Source organism: Fukomys damarensis, unplaced genomic scaffold, assembly GCF_012274545.1.
Source record: "Fukomys damarensis isolate Sample0158 unplaced genomic scaffold, DMR_v1.0_HiC HiC_scaffold_39, whole genome shotgun sequence".
In the NCBI taxonomy this organism is placed as follows: Eukaryota; Metazoa; Chordata; class Mammalia; order Rodentia; family Bathyergidae; genus Fukomys; species Fukomys damarensis.
Genome location: NW_022900951.1, coordinates 39,369,452 through 39,390,299, shown reverse-complemented (window position 1 = coordinate 39,390,299; position 20,848 = coordinate 39,369,452). Strand labels below are relative to the sequence as shown.

The 20,848-nt window shown below is 35.5% G+C and overlaps 1 protein-coding gene and 1 pseudogene across 6 annotated transcripts in view; one reads left to right on the top strand and one right to left on the bottom strand.

Annotated features, from left to right (window-relative positions):
* Positions 1 to 20,848, bottom strand: part of Kdm6a (lysine demethylase 6A) — a 201,215-nt gene that overhangs the window by 150,209 nt on the left and 30,158 nt on the right. The gene's annotated exons all lie outside the window — the stretch shown is intronic.
* On the top strand, positions 6,431 to 8,419 carry LOC104865064 (annotated as a pseudogene).

The window sequence follows — 20,848 nt, the reverse complement described above, 5'->3', positions numbered from 1 at the left end:
ATTCTATGTATAACTCCTTAATAACTGTACAAAAAAATTAAAATTATATATGAATCATGGTTTTAAAAGCTCACAGCTTCCTCAATATAGATCACTAAATGTAATATATTTTTAATATTTACAGGTAGAATAACCCTATCCAAAAGGTTCAGGACCAAAAGTGTTTCCAATTCTAGATGTTTCAGAATTTAGAATATTTGCATATACAGAGAGGTAGGGGATGGGACACAAATCTAAATTATCAAAGTCATTTATGTTTCATGTATACTTTGTACAAGCACTCATAGCTTGAAAGATATTTTACATAATATTTCTTGTGCACTTGTATTTTGTCTACACCCTACTACATGAAGAAGACAGATACGAGATTTTCCACTTGTGGTGTCCTGTCAGTGCACAAAATTTAGATTTTGGATTTTAGATTTTCAAATTAGGAATGTTAATCTACTATTTTAGCTAAAAAGGAAAAGTTCTACATTATTTTAAAGGGGATAAATATTGCAAACATTTTTTATAAAAAGCACTGAAATATTGGCAATTGTTTGATGGGCACGAAATTTCAATTTTGCAAGTTGAAAGAGTTTTAGAGAATGGCTACACAACAATGTGAAGTCCTTATCGACACTTAAATGTGTAATTAAAAATGATTAAGATGGTAAGTTTTATGCATTTTGTATATTTTACCATGAGTGTTTTTGAAAGTAGACAATATCTGTGGACAATTAAAAACACTTAGTATTGGGCCAGGGATTTAGCTAAGTGGCACCATGCCTGCCTTGCAAGCCCAAGGTCGTGAGTTCAATCCCAGGTACCAAAAAATAAAAAATAAAAACAGTATTATGTTAGCCACTAACCAATGAGTACCTACTCAGTCCTGAACACTTCCTGTCTGCTAGGCATCAAAAGTGGAAGCAGGGCCTGGGATTTAGTTCAGTGATGCCACCACCTGCCTTGCAAGCACAAGGACCAGAGTTCCATCCCTTGAACCAAAAAAGAAAAAGAAAAAAAAGTGAAAGTGGAAGCAAATGGGTTCTTGCCTCCTTTACATAATTTTTAATTTCCTCCACATCATTACTTTTCTCTTCTAATTTGCATTTATCACTCTTCTTTGGCTTCAATTTTATTATCTTCATCTTCAAGTAAAGATGCTTTTGAAGAGTCGCTTGTGTATACTGTGACTTTGTTTAAATATTCTTATCAAAATGAGAGAAGAGAGGCAAAGGGATGACACAAAACACTCTGATCTTCTTAAGCCTCTATGCCGAGGACTCCAAAATCTTTTAACCCTAAATATGTCAGATTTTACCCCACTTGGACATCCCAAAAACATCTTAAATTCAGCTAGCAATAATTAAATTCTTTGTCCAGTTCAAGAATCCCTCCAAAATAAACAGGCATAGTGGCACACACTTGTAATTCCAACATTAAGCCAGTGGATCACAAATTTGAGATCAGCCAGGCATCTTAGACCCTGTCTTCAAAAAAAATTTTTTAAAGTATGTTTGCACAAGGTCCTGGTACTACAAAAACTAAACACATTATTGAATTTCCTAGCTGGGTATGGTGGTACATAGCTATAATTTCAGCATTCAAGAGGCTGAGGCAGGAGGACTGAGGCCAGCCTGAACTACATAGAAAGACCCGGTCTCAAAAAGAAAAATACATATATATGTAAGTTTCCTTTTCATTAGTAGCACCAATTCAAACCACTTTTTCATCCCTACACTTCTAATGGATTACTGCTATGTCTTCCCTAACATTTGTGTTGTAACACTTACACATTTTCTTTTTGGCTATCATTTCCAAAGTCCAATGAACACCAAAGCACAGTATCACTGCCTCTTGATATTCCTCGACTGCAAAAATATTCTTTAAGCAGTCCTATTTATGGTCAATCTTCCAGCTATTAAACCTACAATTACTTCCTACTGCCCATTAAGAACTTAGGTTCAATCCCACCTTTCACATCCACAAAATTTGCCTATGCTATTCCAGCTTCATATCATAAAACTTTCTCATCCCACAAATTCCATATATAAAAGTTTTGGTGGTTCTGGGGATAGAGACCAGGACCTTCACATTAAGCTAAATTTTCAGTCTTTTTTTCCCCACTTTTGCATTTTACTTTTTACACCAAATCTCACTAAATCACTTAAATGGTCCAGGCTGAGGTCAACTTTGCAATCCACCTTTCACAGCCTCCCAAGCCTCCCAGATTACAGGAAACAGCTGACTAATGAAACATTCCCCAAGAGGTAGTAAACTGTAGACCACCAATATTGCTTCCTATACATCAGTTCAAGGAACTGGTATAGTTTGTATAAGTAAAATTTCCAGCACTAAGACAAAATACCTTACATATACAACTTAGAGAAGAAAAGGTTCATTTTGGCTCAGTTTCAGACTATTCAGTTCATGGCTGGATGGCTTCAAGACAGAAGCATTATGGAAGGGCATGGTAGAAAAAAACTTCACATCATGGCAGTAAGCAAGTCAAATAAGCAAGGTAAAGCTAAAGAGAGAGAAAGGGGCCAGGGAAAAGGCGTACTCTTTCAGCTTACTTGACTGACATCCTCCAACTAGGCCCCATTTCGTACTAGCACATTCAGCTATGAACTCTTCAATATGTTAATCCATTGATGAGGCTGACTTAATGACTTTCCAAAAGCCCCACCTCTGAACACATGAGTTTTGGGGGGATCATTTTTGATCCAAACCATAACACAGCAATCCAGATGACATTGGGAAAAAGTATTTCTCTGTCAAAGAACTACCACCATCATCACTTAACTTTTTGTTTAGTGTTTGATCCTGCTACATAATGTGTACTGTGACAAATGTTATATACATTATATATAGTGCTTTACATATAAAAATATATATAATACTCAAACACAAAAACAAGTGCATGTGTAAGTATAACTCGATTAATTCTATGATTACTCTGAATTTTATTCACTTTGAATTTCCAGAATAAACACTAAATAATAAACATACTAGCCTTCCAATGTCACCCTCTCAAAAAAAGAAAAAGAAAAAGAAAAATCTAAGGTGCTTACATCATTAAAGTTGATATCCTTCCCAGAAATAACCTAACAAATCAATAGAGAATTCTGCCCCTTCCCAAGTACTCAGCGATGCTTTGCCTGACTGCTTTTAAAATACCTTAAACATACTTGGAAATTTCAAAGGGTTAAAACTGCTTGAATACCATTTCAGGAACTTTATCACACTTTTTTTTAATGAAAGACGACAGTTACACTTAAAATGAATCTTAAGAATTACTGAGTCTTGATCCGGGGATTTAGCTCAGTGGTTCGGTGGCCTGCCTTGCAAGTCCAAGGACCCGAGTTCAATCCCCGGTACCCAAAAAAAAAAAAAAAGACTTACTGATTCTTAATGACATATCAATTCCTGAACTTAGGTTTATGGTGTCAGACTTCTAGACTTTTATATAGTGAAAAGACTCTCTCCAAGTGCTGACTTCAACAAAGGTAAATAAACCATATACCAACAGTCCTCATTTTCAGGTCTATGATTACCTTTTCCAAATATTTAATAGCTAAATTTTATTATTTTTTCATGAATTAACCTGTTTTAGGATTGGGCATAGTTCTCCTTTGGATTATAAATACTATTTTTAAAATTATCTCTCAGACATTATTTTTGTATAAAGGATTTTATATATAATATTACAGCATATATTTTCACAGTCTGTATTTACCTATGAATTCTTTCTTGATGTAAAATGTTCTGTATTTTCTCAACATCAACACCTTTACAGTACAGTATATGCATTAGGATCAGAAAAAAAAAATCACCAACTCCAGACCTGTTTAAATATTCACCGATATTTTTTTCTACTGTAATGCAAGGACATAGGTACATTTTTCTTTCCTATGCAATTTTGTGAGGCAAATGTAATAACCACTACACTACAGAAACTACTGCCTTCCTATGCAATTTGGTACTGGCCCAACATCAATCAGGTTCTGTAATTCCCCCCTTGTCTCATGAACATTAAAAAACGCCACATACAAAATTCTGTTCTTGAGATTTTTATTTCATAACCAAAGCTTTCTAACAATGTACTAGAAATAAGTAATAGAAATGCTAAAACAGCCTAGGTGCCAGGGCAGGTAAAGCCTCTCAGAACAGTAGTTCACCAACCTTAAATATGCCTAACAGTTTCTCCCAATAATTAGTACAAAGAATCAATTTTCCATTTATGGACAATTAATCCTATTGAAAACCAAAAAATAGAAGATAAAACACTGTGGGAGGGAGGAAATAACACAAAGTCCTTTATGTAAATTTAATCTATCAAGAAAGTTAACAATCTAGCAAGAAAGTTATGGGGGCAGGCAGAACACGAGAATGGGCAGCAGAACTCAGAAAGGCAGAGAAAATATATGTGGCATTATAAACAAAAAGCCTGCGTGTACCTGAGTGTTGGGTTTGGAGTTCTCATCCAAGGAAAAGAACACCAAATCAGAAGGACCACCCTAGATGATAAGATGCCCTCCCTTCCAATAACACTAATAGCTTCATGTGCTAATGCCTCAAATTGAAGTGTAAACTAAAATATAATCATAAAACAATGTTTTCAATGGGTTTTTTACTGACTTTTTTGAGACAGGGTCCCACTATGTAGTCCAGGTTGGCCTTGAATTTACAATCCTCCTGCCTCAGTCTCTCAAGTATGAGGATTATAGGCATAAGCCACCATGCCCAACTTAAAGTATTATTTTAAAACTTACCTTGAAGGGCAAAAAAAATGCTCATACTGTGATGGCAATGAGTGAAAAAGAGAGAAAATCTGAATAGTTAGCCCATAAGCAGATTGAATTCAATCAATCTAGGTAGGAAATGCAAACTTCAGTCAAGAGTTTAATACATGGTATTCAACAGTAATCCAATGTATATGCCAAAATCAAGCACACTATCATATCCAGTTTGAAAATTCTACATTTTCAAAGAACATGAACTCTTTTATTTAAACTCAGCATATCTAGAAAGGAAAAATAAAGCAAAGAAGATGATCAACCTATGGGTATATTAAAATGAATACAATTTAACTGAAATATTTTAATCACAACAAATGGAAATGGAATATGCTAGGAAAAGACCACAGATTTTAAATCCAGATTTATGCAATTTATTAGACATACTCAAATGTAATATGGAAAGATTTAAAGAAAAAATATAAAAATACTACTCAAATAAATAATAGAAAAAAAAATTAACTGTCCCAGATATAAATTACAATTGAGGCCCAGAAATAAAGACAACTGGTACATGGATAAAAGTATTTAGTGGGGGGTCAGGGACTTAGCTCAGTGGTTCCACCACCTGCCTCACAAGCACAAGGACCAGGGTTCAATCCCCAGTACCAAAAAAAAACAAAAAACAAAAAAGTAGGGGGCTGGGGATTTAGATAGTGGTTCCGCCACCTGCCTCGAAAGCACAAAGACCCAAGTTCGATCCATGGTGTGTGTGTGTGTGTATGTATGTATGTATGTATGTATGTATGTATGTATGTATGTATAAATAAATAAATAAATAAATAAATAAATAAATAAATAAATAAATAAATAAATAAATAAATAAATGTATTTAGTAGCAATATAAAGAGCTCAGAAACACAACTGATAGGTACAGAAGCTTGTAACACAATGGGCAAACAATAACCTAACCAAAATATGGTGGTAAGTAAGCCAGTAAGTTACTTCTAAAGGAAGAGATTATACTGAAAGAAACTGGACTCCAATATCCATACACACACACACACACACACCCACACCTATTACCACTACTCTCCTAAATATAAAAGGCAAAACTAGCTAACCTTTAACTATCTTAGACACCAGTATAAGGTAAAACTTATGTAAAAATAGAAAAGTACATGTCATGAAAAAAAGTTGATAAATTAATTCAAATACATCAAAGTTCAGCACCTATGTGGGTGGGTGTGCATGTACCACACTTGCCTCTTACAAAAATTTGTAAACTGGGAAAAAAAGAGAACAGTATCTTTATAGTTACTGAATAAAAAGAAAAAAGGCTTATCTACAATTCCATACCAAGCAAAAATAACTTTCACTAATTAGGACAAACCCAGGCATGATGACATGCCTGTGTTAGGAGGATCACAAATTCTAGCCCAGCCTGGGCAACTCATTGACTCAGTGAGACCTTGTCTCAAAATAAAAATTTAAAAAAGTTACGGTTGTAGTATAGTGTGAAGACCCTGAATTCAAATTCCTAGCACCACCAGGAAGGGAGGGAGGGAGGTGAAAGTATACTTTTTCAGATATACAGAGGCTAAAAGAATTCATCACCATTAGACCTACAGTCTAAGAAATGTTAAAAGAAATTCTTGGACATAACAAAAACTATACCAAATTGAAACACTAATCCATACAACAGAATGGAGAGTAGTGGAAATAGCAGCTACAAAGGTAATTATATAAAACAGTTCTCTTAATTTTAAAGTCTCCTTGGGCTGGGGATGTAGCTCAGTGGTGCCATACGTGCCTGGCAAGGACAAGGTCCTGAGTTCGACTGCCAGTATTAGAAAAAAGGAAAAAAATTTAAAGTCTCCTTAAAATACAATTAGCCAAAGAAATCTACCTACTAAAAAAACTCTTTTGAATAACCAAGTTTAGCAAGGTCACAGAATGCAAATTCAATTTACAAAATTGCCACTTAGAGTAGCTCTGTAATGATGAAATGTATAATTCTAAAAAATGTACAGCAGAATCCTTTATGTGCTAGAAAATCTATGAAACGCTGGTTTAAAAAAAAAACACTAAAAGATCTAAGTAAATGTAGAGATATATTCATGAACTGGAAGGCTTAACTGCATTAAGATGAGGACTCTTCCCAAACTGATTTATAGATTTAATGACATTCCAGGCAAATGCCAGCACAACTTTTTATAGACATAGATAAGAGGACTGTAAAACCTTTATAAAAAGCGAAGGAACTAGTATAACCCAAAAATTTTTGAAGAAGAGTAAGGTAGGAGGACTCACATGTTATAACATCGAGATCTACTAAAAAGCTACTAAAAGGCCGGAGATGTAGTTCAATGGCACCATACCTGCCTAGTAAGTGCAAAGTACTGAATTCGATATCCCGTAACAAAAAATAATAATAATAATATGCTACAAAAATGAACTAAAACTGCAATGATATACTACCATATACTTTTTTGAATTCCTAAAAATTTCAAAAAATGACAATACCAAGTATTGATGAAAATGCAGAACAACTGGAACCCTCTCATACTGCTTATGAGAATGCTAAATGATACAGTTACTCTGGAACACAGGTCAGCAATAAAGTACACACAAAGTCAAACATGACATTCATCATGTGACCCAGCAATACCATTCCTAAATATCTACCCTTTAAAAGTGAAAATTTATACATGATTGTTTACAACAGCTTTATTTATAATCACTGAAAACTGGAAATAATCCAGATATCCTTCAACGGGTAAACAGATAAACTCTGCTGTGCCACTAATCCATATACCTGGCCCACTTATTATTGTTTTTATTATTGTTTTTTAATGACAGTTTCATGTAAGAATATCCTCAATGCTCCTCCAGCCAAGACATCAAAAGGAAAGAAGACCAAGGGGAAACAGGCTGTCCTGGCCCTTGCTGTTATGAAGAAGAGAACAAAAAGGTGGCAAATCCTCTTAGAAAAGGTCTAAAAATATGGGTATTAGACAAAACAGCCAGCCCAAAAGTGACCTCACCAACTCTGTCAAATGGTTACAGTGGAAAAGGCTATCCTTTATAAGCAGCTCAAAGTACCTCATAAAAATAACCATTTACCCAAGCCGTGGATCACCAAACAGCTACCCAACTGCTTAAACCAAACCACAAGTACAGACCAGAGACAAAAGACAAACACACAAAGGACCACACATACACAAATATACACACACACAAAGACAACTGATCTATACCAACAGGAAAGTTGTTGGCAAAAGAAATGTCCCCACTAAGAGCACCAGGCCTTCCTTGAACAGAGGTTAATACTGTTACCACCTTGGTAGATGAACAAGAAGGCTAAATTGGTAAAGACTGCTCATGATATGGATCTTATCCAACTGGTTGTTTTCCAGTAAGTACAGTAATTCCCTAATGTTTCATAAAGGGCAAGACCAGACTGAAACATTTAGCTCACAGGAAGATGAACACCACCACTGCTTTCACACAGATTAACTCAGAAGACAAGTAGCTCTGGCTAAACTGCTGGATGCAATCAAGACCAAACAAAAGACAGATAAGATGGGATTCACAATCACTGGGGAGGCAATATTCTAGTTCTAAAATCTGTGGCCCACATTGCCAAGCTGGAAAAGGCAAAGGCCAAAACACTTGCCAACAAACTGGGTTAAATGTACACTATTGAGCCGGGCATGGTGGCACATGCCTATAATCCCAGTACTCGGGAGGCTGAGGCAGAAAGAAAGGTTGTCACAAATTTAAAGCCAGCCTGGGCTACACAGTGAGCTCATGGCCATCCTGCACTACAAAGTGAGACCATGTCTCAAAACACAAACCAAAAAAAGTATACTGCTGATTTTCTGTAGACAAAAAAATAACTAAAAATTTGATCTCCAAAAAAAGTATTCTTGATGAAGTTACAAAACTTCATCTTATTAAATGCCAACCCTTGATTACACATTATTTTAATTATCTGTGAGATAAAATAAAATCTCATTCAAAGCATTTCTGTTCTATGCTGAAGTTGAATGGCTTCACTGTATTGAAGGAAAGTATGAGTAAGTTATAAAATTAGCCTCTTTTGTTCATGCGATCACATTTTTGCACTAATGATTAATAAATGTTGATTTAGATTTGAGTATTTAGAAGATATGGTCTCAGAAATAAGCCTAACATTCAAGAGAAGCACCTAACAATGTTTGTTGCCAATAATCAAATTTAAGGCATAGTAACATGTCCCAGTAATCCCAGCACTCAGGAGGCTTAGGAAGGAGAATCATGAAGAGTTCAAGGCCAGCCTCCGCTACATAGTAAGTTTAAGGCCAGCCTGAATTACATAGTGAGACCTTGTCTCAAAAATACAAAACACAATCAGAATTTTGAAGCTCTCATATCCACCACTACTGTGAATTTGACAGCTCACCCAAATTTAAAGGTTTTTCTTATGAGACTGACAGTAACATTAATGAATGCAATTTTGGGAAGAGAGGTGCTGGAGATCAAACCCAGAGCCTCATACATGCTAGACAACCACTCTTACCACTGGCCTACACCTCCAGTCCTGCATGAAAAAAAATTTTCCCTGGTATGGGGTACTGAACTCAGGACCTTGTACTTGTAAGGCAGGCACAGTGCCACTGAGCTAAATCCCCAGCCTCCCCTGAAATTTTTCATAAGATATAACGACGTATGTTGACATTTGGAATAACTGGTAGTATCTCCTGCTCATTTTTTTCATGTTTACTCAAGTGCCCCAAACCAAAACTTAACATTTCTTCAATCTATTAAAAAATATCACTTCATTATTATTCAGGATTACAGTATCATTTCAGGATTTACAAAGTTAAGTAAGACATATCTTACAATGCTACATTCTCATCAAGAAATAGTCAGTATACAGATATTCCTTATTTAATAACTGTTTAGACTTGCAATCCAGGCACGCTGTTCAGATTTACAACCAGCCACTCCGATTTCCAATCCCTCTGTTTTTTGGTACAGTTCTGTACATCCTGCTTACAGAGACTCAATGTCTTTTTTTGTGTGTGATATACCTTGTTTATATAGTACTGTGATTTTTGCTGATTATACTGTACAGTACAGTACTATAGTTATATGTTCTGTTATACATAAGTTACCTTATGTAAGAGTTATGCAAATAAAAGCCAAGTTGGAGATTCTTTTGACCATTTCTTTATTCTGAATATTGTAATATACATACTATATGCACTTTCTCATTTAGTGAACAATTCATTCAGCAATCTAGTCCAGGGAAGTTAACTGGGTTGTTAAAACAAGGAGTGTCTATATTATCAATTCTTGCTAAGTCAAGGTCTGAGGCAGTATCAATAAATCATGAAAAGTGATTACTATAAATTATGATGATTTATGGCACATTCTAAGTAATTTGTCACTATAAGTAAACAGTTAAAACTCCATGGACAAATTTGTATCAACTGTATTACTAGCAACACTCATTACTAGTAATGAGTATTATCTCTGATAGATGAGATAAATCAAGAGTGAGAAAACTACACATGAACTATCTGGTAGAATATCATAAGCTTGGGATTCTTTCAGAATAGTGTCTCTTCACTGTGTGTTCCTATAGGAACCATATGGAAAGTATGTCCATAACACTGTTACAAAAAATATCAATTCATATTTGGGGTGGGGGAGGGAAAACAGTGTTTCTAAACCAACTATGGTAGGTTGAAAAACAGTACTTTATATGGGGATGAAGTGAAGCGGCTTGCCTAGCATATGCTTAGGCCATAAGTTTGATTTCCAGTACCCTCCCAAAATGGTAAAAGATGTGATTAAGGATCGAGAGAGGAAGCTACTGCCCTGCATTATCTGGGTGGGCCCAGATGATAAGTGCCACTCATGACTTTGATGACAGTCAAGACTTCTCTGACACACAAATAGGACAGAATATTCAAACCAATTACCAGAAGCTGGAAAGAGACAAGGAAGTTTGTCTCTACTAGTAGGGCTCTTCCAACTCTAATTTTTCACACCTTCTGGCTTCCAGAACTGTAGGAAAATAAAATTCCTTGTTTTCAACCACCCATTTAGTGGTGATCTATTAAACCAGCCACAGGTACAAACAGAAGAGTGGCTCTGCACCCACCCATGTATGTCTCATTTATGGCATACTTGAGATGTCAAACATGGACCAAATCTAACCTCTAGATTACTGCAATACCTGACACATCCGCACTGGCATGCTATTTCCTGCTCAATAGCCTTTTATGTAAAATGTAACCTATCAAGTCTTACTTGTCTGAATGATTGCTGAACTTGAAGCTCTCCTGGTGAGTGGGCACTGCAGTTACTGAAATAAGACTGGTATCCTCCTGGGACAGGATATACAAACTCTCAGGCCTTAATCTATGACCTGTTACCCACTAAAAGTGAAGACATCTTTTTCCCTATCCTCCTTTGCTGGAGAGTATGGAGTATGACCTCTGTTTATGCCTTACTCTTACTATAAGGACTAGGTATCCTGTAATGATAAGCCAGGGGGATTGCCAGGAAATGTCCAAATGATAACGGCCACTAATCCATATATACAAGGAGGAAATGCCCTAAAACATGAGGACACACTCATGATCCGATGCAAAAGTACCAGCCCCTAGCCCACCCCAGTAAAGACATAAAACCTAGTCCCATTCTTTTGTTAATGGGTTAATGTGATCATCAGAGTTATGCCTCCTTCAGCACCTCAAGCTAAAGTCCCTTTCCTATTTTCTCTTATTTCCCAACTCTTCCTAATACACCTGCCGTGCCTCGCCTTGACACATCCTAAAATCCTTTTTCTATGAAAAAAGTAAACAAACCTATGGGGGCAGGGGATAGGGGGGTTGTCTCCCATCTCCTATTTGGGAGACCTCCTTGCACCTGGTCTGGTGACATTCAATTTTGTGAATTCCATCCAAATTGAGCAAAAGAACCCTTGAGAGACTGGCAACACTACTAATATTTACAACACCACAGTGTCCATATGCTTCACTCTTTTTAATGCCATCAGAACTCAGTGCAGTAGATAAAAGTGTGGGTACTGGAACATGGTTGGCTAGTTTGAGATTTTAGCTTCATATTGTACAGCCTGTGTGGTTATATCCCTCTCTCATTCCTTATGTTTTGTATCTTTGTTCTCCTTTACCTTCCCTAAGCCTTACTAGAGGTATATGTATTTTTGCTCCTAGCAAACCAACTGTTGGATTCTTTCATGAATACATTTTTTTCTCTTTTTTTGGTACCAGGGATCAAACTCAGGACCTTGCATTTGCAAGGCAGGAGCAACACCACTGAACTATATCCCAGCTTTCATGAATACATTTTAAATGCTGTACCACAAATCCAAGTAGGATGTATGTGTATATTCATTATACAACATCGCCTTCTTACATGCCAATGTTTTATTAAATGAAACAGATGGCTTTCTTTCCAGAATTATACATAATGAAGAAAAGACTAGGTAAGTATTACATGTACTATAATAAAGAGAAAAACACCAGAGAGATATACCAAAATGGCAATAACATAAAGTTCAAGGACCTCCATGATACAACACCACCAATCACCTTTACCAGATCCTTATTTTTCCTTCAGTATTTCCTAAGCATACCACTTTTTCTTAGTTTGGTGCATTGGTGTATAAAGTTTAATATGCCAAAATTATTTTTTCCTGATTCATTTACATAAGATCTACTACTGTCTAGAATTCTATCATATATATCTCATCAGTTGCTTCATATCACCTCCCAAATGTGTCTGTAATCTACTATCCTTCACTAAATCTCATTCATATATTTAACCCCCAAATTCTACAATTAAACCTGAGCTATCATAGTAATTTTATCTCACAGATATATATATATAATAAAGAGGAAAACTATTTTTTCTATGAAGAAAACATCAAAAAATAAAACACCAGGGCCAGGGATTTAGCTCAGTGGTTCCACCGCCTGCCTCGCAAGCTCAAGGACCCGAGTTCGATCCCCAGTACCAAAAAACAAACAAATAAATAAATAACCAACCAACCAACATGAATTTCCCAGACCCAAAGAACATAAATTTTCATGCTTATTAAAGCACATCACTATGATTTTTCAGAATACCAGACATAGATACAATGCTAAAAGTTGGAGAAAAAATGGGGAGTTTGAGAGAGGTGGGGAGAGGGGAGAAAATTAGATCAGATCAGATCAGATCAAGTCACCTAGGAAATGGGGCTGGGGATTTAGCTCAGTGCCACCATACCTGCCTCAAAAGTGCAAGGTCCTGAGTTCAATCCCTGGTACAAAAAAAAAAGAAGATCACATAGGAAAATAGAAGCCAAAGAAATAGTGATTTCAAGTTGAGTATGGTTGAGGCCTACTGTAATCCCAGTACTCTGGCAGGGTGAGGCAGGATAATCACAAATTCAAGATCAGTTAGCAAGCTCATTTCAAAAATTTCAAAACATAAAAATTCTGGAGATGTAGCTCAGCACAAAGGCCCTGGGTTTAATGCCCAGTACTCCCCTGCTTAAAACAAAAAAAAAACAACAAAAAAAAAAAAAACCTTAATACAAGAAAAACTCTTAAGAGAGAAGCTCAACACAAAATAAGGGTGAACTCTCCCCTTCCCCCAATATGATGGAAAGCCAAATATTAAAGTAGAGAAGAAGCAGAGTGCAGTGGCATACAACTATAATCCCTGCACTCCAAGAGGATGCAAAGGAGGATCTCAGATTTAAGCCCAGTCTGAGAAATTTAGTGACTTAGTGACTCTGTCTTTAGAAATAAAAAGAGCTGGGAATGTAGCTCAGTTTGAAGGCCCTGGGTTCAATCGCGAGTACCACAAAGTTAGGGCTACCTGGAAAGATTGAAAAGAAGTTATTCAGAACTGACAGGTTACACAATGTATTTGAAAAATATAAAACAGTATCCAGAAACACGTTTACAGTTGTTGGGGAAGAATTTATGGTTGGAATCTACAGCAAATTTAATAAAAGTTATTAAAGCTGCTTTAAATGATTTAAAATAACAGATAATAGAGCAGATACAGGTTTTAAAAAAAAAAATAGAGCAGCTCAGGAAAATGACAGGAACTGTGAACTCCCAACATAGGAAATAAATGGAATGCATGAAATAGATTCAGACAGATATCCACAAGATTAAAAATTCCATTGAAAGTATAGGCAGCAGAAAGAGCCAATGTGAGGACAGAATATCAGGTATAGATGATAGGATTATGGTTACAGTGACTATGAAAAGAAAGATTTCTTTTAAAAAAATAAACATATATCTTAATGCACATCTTTCCTTATCACTGGAAATACCAGTAATGAAGTAAATACAGTTTACTTAAAAGTCAACAGAATGTAAATTACAGGGGTGGGGGAAACACAGAAACAGTAGTATAAGCACTTTATTTAGAAATATGGAGGTAAATACCAAAGCAACAACTATGCACTGAAAGAGATATTTGTCAGACACAGTAGAACACTGCTGGTTTTTCATCAGAAGCCTTTTTAAACCAGTGGGAAGTTTATTTAACTGTGTGCTTGTATTTTGATAGTTAATTTTTTAAAAAAGAAAATGCATGGATAAGACTCAAGAATAAGTTTAAAATATTTATAATTATATGGGTAGTAAGATGAAGAAGCTGTGAAACTAAATAGAAAAAGAAGGCTAGCTAAATAGGAGGAAAATCAAAAAACCTTGATATGTCAAAAAAACTAAAAGAAGAAAAACGCCAGAAGGCAAGAATAGTCTACTGTGCATGATGTTGCTGAAAAGTCAAGTAAGAGATTAGTAATAAGCAACCTCTCATCCAAAAGCCAAGAGCAGAAAACGCTACACCTACATCAGTAAGAAGCAACAGCAGTCTAGCTAAAACTGTAATGTTAAAAAAGCATAGGAATTTATAAGCAAGATCCCTAATTCAAGACAAAGCAACATATCCAAGTAGGCATCCATTTCTTGCTTCCAAGGTATTAAAGGAAAAAAAAAGAAAACCCCCACTGGATAAAAGCATATCTTAACTCAAGAGACCTTGTTCTCTATTCTGTTCTATAATAATGACTGTCTCTATCCCTCTTGCTATGATTTCTTTTCAGAAATCCAATGTAACTTAAGGTATGAGTGGTCACTGGGAAAACAGTGGAAAACAAAAGCATTCCCCCAACTAAAAAAATACCAAGATGATTTTTTTAAAATAGGATTTTTAGGGCCGGGGATTTAGCTCAGCTGTTCAGTGGCCTGCCTTGCAAGCGCAAGGACCCGAGTTCAATCCCCGGTACCAATAAATAAATAGATAGATAGATAGATAGATAGATAGATAGATAGGATTTTTATAGGCATGTTGTATCATTTTTATTGTGATCAAACACAGAATTAAAACTTATAATCTTAAAGTTTTTAAGTGTATTTAGTACACCAGAGCTAAATACATCACACTGTTATTCAACAGTTCTAGAAAAAGCTTTATCTTGCAAAACTGAAAATCTATACCAATTAAGTACTAATTCCCTCTTCCAGCCCTCCTTGCCCCCAGCACTTAGTAATCACTTCTTTACCTTCTGTTTCTATGATATTGATTAATTTAGATATTAGCTATGAGTGTAATCATAGAGTATTTGTCCTTTTATGACTGGCTTGTTTTATGTCACATAATTTCCTCAAGGTGTATACATGTTGTAGTATATGACAAGATTTCCTTCTGTTTCAAAGCATTATGAATAATGCTGCAGTGAACATAGGTGTTATAATATTTTCTTGAGATCTTATTTTCAATTCTTTTGAAAATAGTACACTAAGTAAAGTGGGACTACTGGATGAAATAAGCTTTTCAAATGTCTTCTGCTTATAAGGCACAGGACCAAAACTTGAAATGGGGCAAAGGAGTATATCTCAGTCAAGGTAATACCTTGTGGTGCTCACTTCAGCAGCACATATACCAAGATAATACCATGTGAAGAACTCAAACATAAGGGTGATATATATTAATCAGATTGGAGATATGAGAATAGAAACTTTTCTGTTTTATACTGTATTAGCTAAGAATACTTCTCTATGGCATTTATTTTAATTCCATGAATAACAAGAGATAATTGTATGATTTTATCTCCAACTTTTCAGATTTCTTCAAATGCACAGTACCAGTAGCCACATGTATTTAATAATATTAAAGTGCAAGCCTTGTAACTTAACTAAAATGCCTTTACAGCCGGGCATGGTGGCGCACGCCTATCGTCCCAGCACTGGGGAGACTGAGGCAGGAGGATCGCTGTGAGTTTGAGACCAGCCTGGGCTACACAGTGAGTTCCAGGGCAGTCTCAACTACATAGTGAGAGACACTGTTTCTAAATAAATAAATAAATGTTTTAAAGATAATTTAAATTGATACTATTTCTTACTCTTGAAAATCACTTTGCATAATTCCAAATAAATTTTAAGATATCAAAATACTAAGCTGCATGCTTCAATAGAGTACACCTGTAATTAGAGGAACCCTTTTCAGAAAGTGAATCAATATAGCTAGAAGTCGATTACCTACCTCATTTATAAATAGACACTTTTCATCTGCTGTAGGATTAGAAATCAAATATCAAACTTATGAAAATATAAATCTAAACAAAAACTAGTATCTTGTTACAAAAGCATAATATGGGAAGAAAATTATAAATTTTATCAAATTAAAAACTTCTACTCAGGCTGGGTATTTAGCTCAGTAGTGCCACCCGAGTTCTATCCCCAGTACCACAAAAAACAAACAAACAAAGAAAAAAACAAAACAAAACAAAAAAAACTTCTACTCTTCAGAGTATACTTTTAAGAGAATGAAAAGAGAAGCTATAGATTGGAGAACATCTTTGCAAAGTATATATCTGTAATACATAAAAAGCTCTCAAAGCTGAGTATGATGGCACATGTCTGTAATCCCAGCACTCTAAGAGGCTGAAGCAGGAGGATTGCAAGTTCAAGCCCCAGCCTGGGCATCTTAGCAACTTATTAAGACCCTGTCTCAAAATAAAAAATACAAAACAAAAAAGGAGGCTGAGGATGCAGCTCAGTGCAAAGGCCCTGGGTTTAATCTCCAGAACTTCTTAAAAACAAAGAGGGGTGAGAACGACTTTCAAAACCAAATAGCACAAAACAACCCATTAAAAAAAATAATAAGAAAACTATTTTAACAGATACCACCAAAGCAAAACACAAATATCAAAAAACACATAAAAGAATGTTCATCATTGGGGAAATGCTCATATTAAGAAAATGAGGATGAAATATGACTATGAATATATTAGGATGTCTAAAATGAAGAATAACCATACCAAGTGCTGGAAATAGGGCTGGGGATTTGGCTCAGTGGTTCCTCCGCCTGCCTTGTAAGCGCATGAGCCCGAGTTTGATCCCCCGTACCATTAAAAAACAACAACAACAACAGTAGTTCCTAAACTTTTGGGCCGGGTATTTAGTACAATGGTTTTGCCCCCCACCTCTCAAGTACAAGGTCCCAAGTTCAATCCCCAGTAAAAAAAACAAACAAACAAACAAACCAAATGCTGGAAAGGATACAAAAGAATTGCAGCCCTCATACACTGCTAATAAAAATGCATCTGAAATGGTAGAACCACATCAGAAATCTGGGAATTTCTCAGTTAAATATATACCTACTTTACAACACAACCATTCTATTCCTAGGTATTTACCTTAAAAAAAAAAAGCAAATATATGTCCATACAAAAACTTATACTAGAATGTTCATAGGAGCTTTAACAAACAAAAAACAACCACCCTCAAAATGCATCAATATATGATGCATGGGCAAATAAATTGTGATACATCCATATGCTCAATAACTTCGTAGAAATAAGAGAATAAACTAATAATGCACACAATAACATGGATGAATCTCAAAAATTATGCTGAAAGAAACTTGGTCAAAAGAATACACACTGTATGATTCAATTTAAATAAAACTTTATAAAATGCAATCTAATTGAACATGACATCCAATCAGTAGTACCTTGAGGATGGTAGAGGCAGGCAGGAAAAACAGATGGATTACAACAGAGCATAAGGAAACACATTGCAAGACAATGGACATAATCCCTATTTTATTTTGGTGATCTGGGTTTATACATATCAAAACTCACGAAATTATATACCTTAAATATGGGCAGTTTACTGTATGTCCACCATTCCTCAATAAAGCTGCTTTAAAAAAAAAGGGTGGCGGAAGGCGGGCTGATCGGAATGCATAGCTAAATCATACATGGGACAAAATAAACCATTCCCACAATGTACCCCACATCTAACAAAAAAAGTTATAGCATTTCTTGAAAAACATTTTAAGAGTTAGATCTAAATGTAATCATTAACTAAATGCCCTAATCGTTTGAGCGTTTGCCCTAGAGAAATGAAAACCTATATTCTCTCAAAATTTTGTCAAGACATTTACAGCAGCAACATTCTTAATTGCCAAAAACCAAGAATCCAAATGGCTTTCAACAGTTAAGTAGATAAACTGGTACATCTATGCAATCAAATAACTGCTCAGCAAAAATAGTAATAAAAAACTTATTACACACCCACACCAACTCAAGAATATAATATGCCGAGTTTTTTAAAAGCTAGGCAAAAAAGGTTACATACTGTATTACTCGACTGACATGACATTCTTAAAAATACAAAAATACAGTCATGGAAATAGACTTGAAGCATTTGTAGGCAAAAGAATGCAACTTGATAACATAATATTAAGAGAAACATGTCAGAATGCAACTTGATAACATAATGTTAAGTGAAACACGTCAGACACACAAGCTTAAAGACTGCATGGGGCCAAGAATTTTGCTGAATGGTTCTGCCACCTGCCTCGCAAGCACAATCCCCAGCATCAAAAAAATTTAAAAAATAAAAATAAAAATTGCATGGTTTCTCTTATATGAGAAAATGTATATATAGAGGGGGAGCAAATTAGAGGACAGATAAATAGGAAGTAGGGTCATCTTTTTTAAATGGATTGGGCACAAGAGAAAGAGGGAAGGAAGAAGGAGGAATAGGAGGGAAAGAGAATGGAATAATAAGAATTGAAGGGCAAAAAAAAATGATGAAAATAGAGCTTTTGCGAATGAGAAGGGGACCAAGAGTTGGAAAGAACATAGAGGGAGAGAAGTAGAGGATGAAAAAATTTAAAAATAGAAATCAAGATGTACTGTGTACATCTACCAACTCCCCCGGATAAATGTAATCATTATATACTGAGAACATAAACTAGTAAAAAAATTAAGATTAAAAAAAAATAGATGAGAGGCTACCAAGGGTTGTGGATAGAAGGTGGGCTGTGATTATAAAGAACCAGTAGATGGTGGTATATATCTCATCTATACATGTATTAAAATTTATAGTACAACACATCAAAAGAAAAAGTCAATTTGCTATAATTTTTAAATTAAAATTAAAAGAATCATTTCAGGACTCTAGAAAATGACCAAAGGCATACAATAAATTTAAAGGCATTTACTCAATAAAAAACACAGTAAAAATAATGGAAAGCTGGCATGTTCACCTAGGGTACTACCAAATTCCTGCTCCATCAAGTTCCTTGGGATGGTAATTCTACTAGGACAGGCAGAGAAAGCTGTGAAAAATACCAGCTCCACAGATAGAGGGGGTTGACCTAACTTGAAACCATAAAAAACAATAGCAATCTAAATACCAAACAACTAATAAGACCAACATCACAGCTGCCCAAAACTGCCGTATCAGTGAGGCCAATTATGAAATCAACTGTAAATTTTATTGGGTAACCTAGGGAATGAGACAGCTTTAGTATACCTAGATAAGTTCCCACATATTCATGGTCTGGAAAGCTGTGTAGAAACATTTAGGAGACTATAGAGAATCCTCCAGCTGTCTGCTCACCTGATTCAATGTGAGGCTTTACTGAAGAAGAAAGTAGAAGAATGAAATTGTAAACCACCTGAACTTTGAATGATGTCCCAAGAAACATCTTGGCAAAGGACAGTGGCCTTAGTGGTTCAAGATATTTAATCATAACCACTTACTTAGTCAATAATAAGGATAATGACCCAAAAGTGACCTGTAGAAAGACAAGTTTAAAAATAAAAATTAAGGAGGGAAGGGGGATTGAGCAGAGACATCGGCAGTCATACACTTCCTTTATTTATTTATTTATGGGGGGGTACCAGGGATCGAACGCAGGACCATGCACTTATGAGGCAGGCAGTGACACTGAGCTAAATGCCAGCCTGGCAGTCATATACTATTAAACAGAAAATATGATAACCTAAAATACAGCAGGCATCAGAACCTAGAGTTGCTACATTGAAAATGTACAATTTTCAACAAAAATTTGAGCTATGCAAAGAAAGAGAACTTTTTTTTAAAAAAAAAAAGGCCAGAAAACTATAAAGGAGACTAAAGACAACATAAAACAGACAACATAATGCAAACCATAATCCCTAAAGATTCTGAACTTTAAAAATAACTATAAAGGTTCTGGGGATTTATTTAGCTCAATGGTTCTACCGCCTGCCTCGCAAGCATGAGGTCCCAAGTTTTATTCCCAGTACCCAAAACAAATAACTAACTATGCAGGACATTATGGGAGAACAAAGGAATTCTATCACAGGCTATATATTAGTTAACAGTATTATTAATGTTAAATTTTCAGACAATGGTAAATACACTGTAGTTATTTTGGACAATTCTCTTCTTAGCAAATCCATGCTGAAGGATTTAGCTAACTTTCAAGGGAGTTAGTAAAATGTAAAGAGAGAGAATACAAATGTTGCGAAATGTTAACAACTGGTTAAACTAGATAGGGTCCTTTCAATTTTTCTGAAGGCTTGATATTTTTCAAAATAAAAAGATAAGTGCCGGGGATGTAGCTCAGTGCCTGCCTCTCAAGCACAAGGTCCTGAGTTTGATCCCCCGTACCAAAAAAAAAGAGTAAAAACTAGAAACAGGGCCAGGGATTTAGCTCAGTGGTGCTAGGTGCTGCTGCCTGCCTTGCAGGCAACAAGGTCCTGGGTTTGATCTTAGGTACAAAAAAAAAAAAAAAAAAAAAACAAAAAA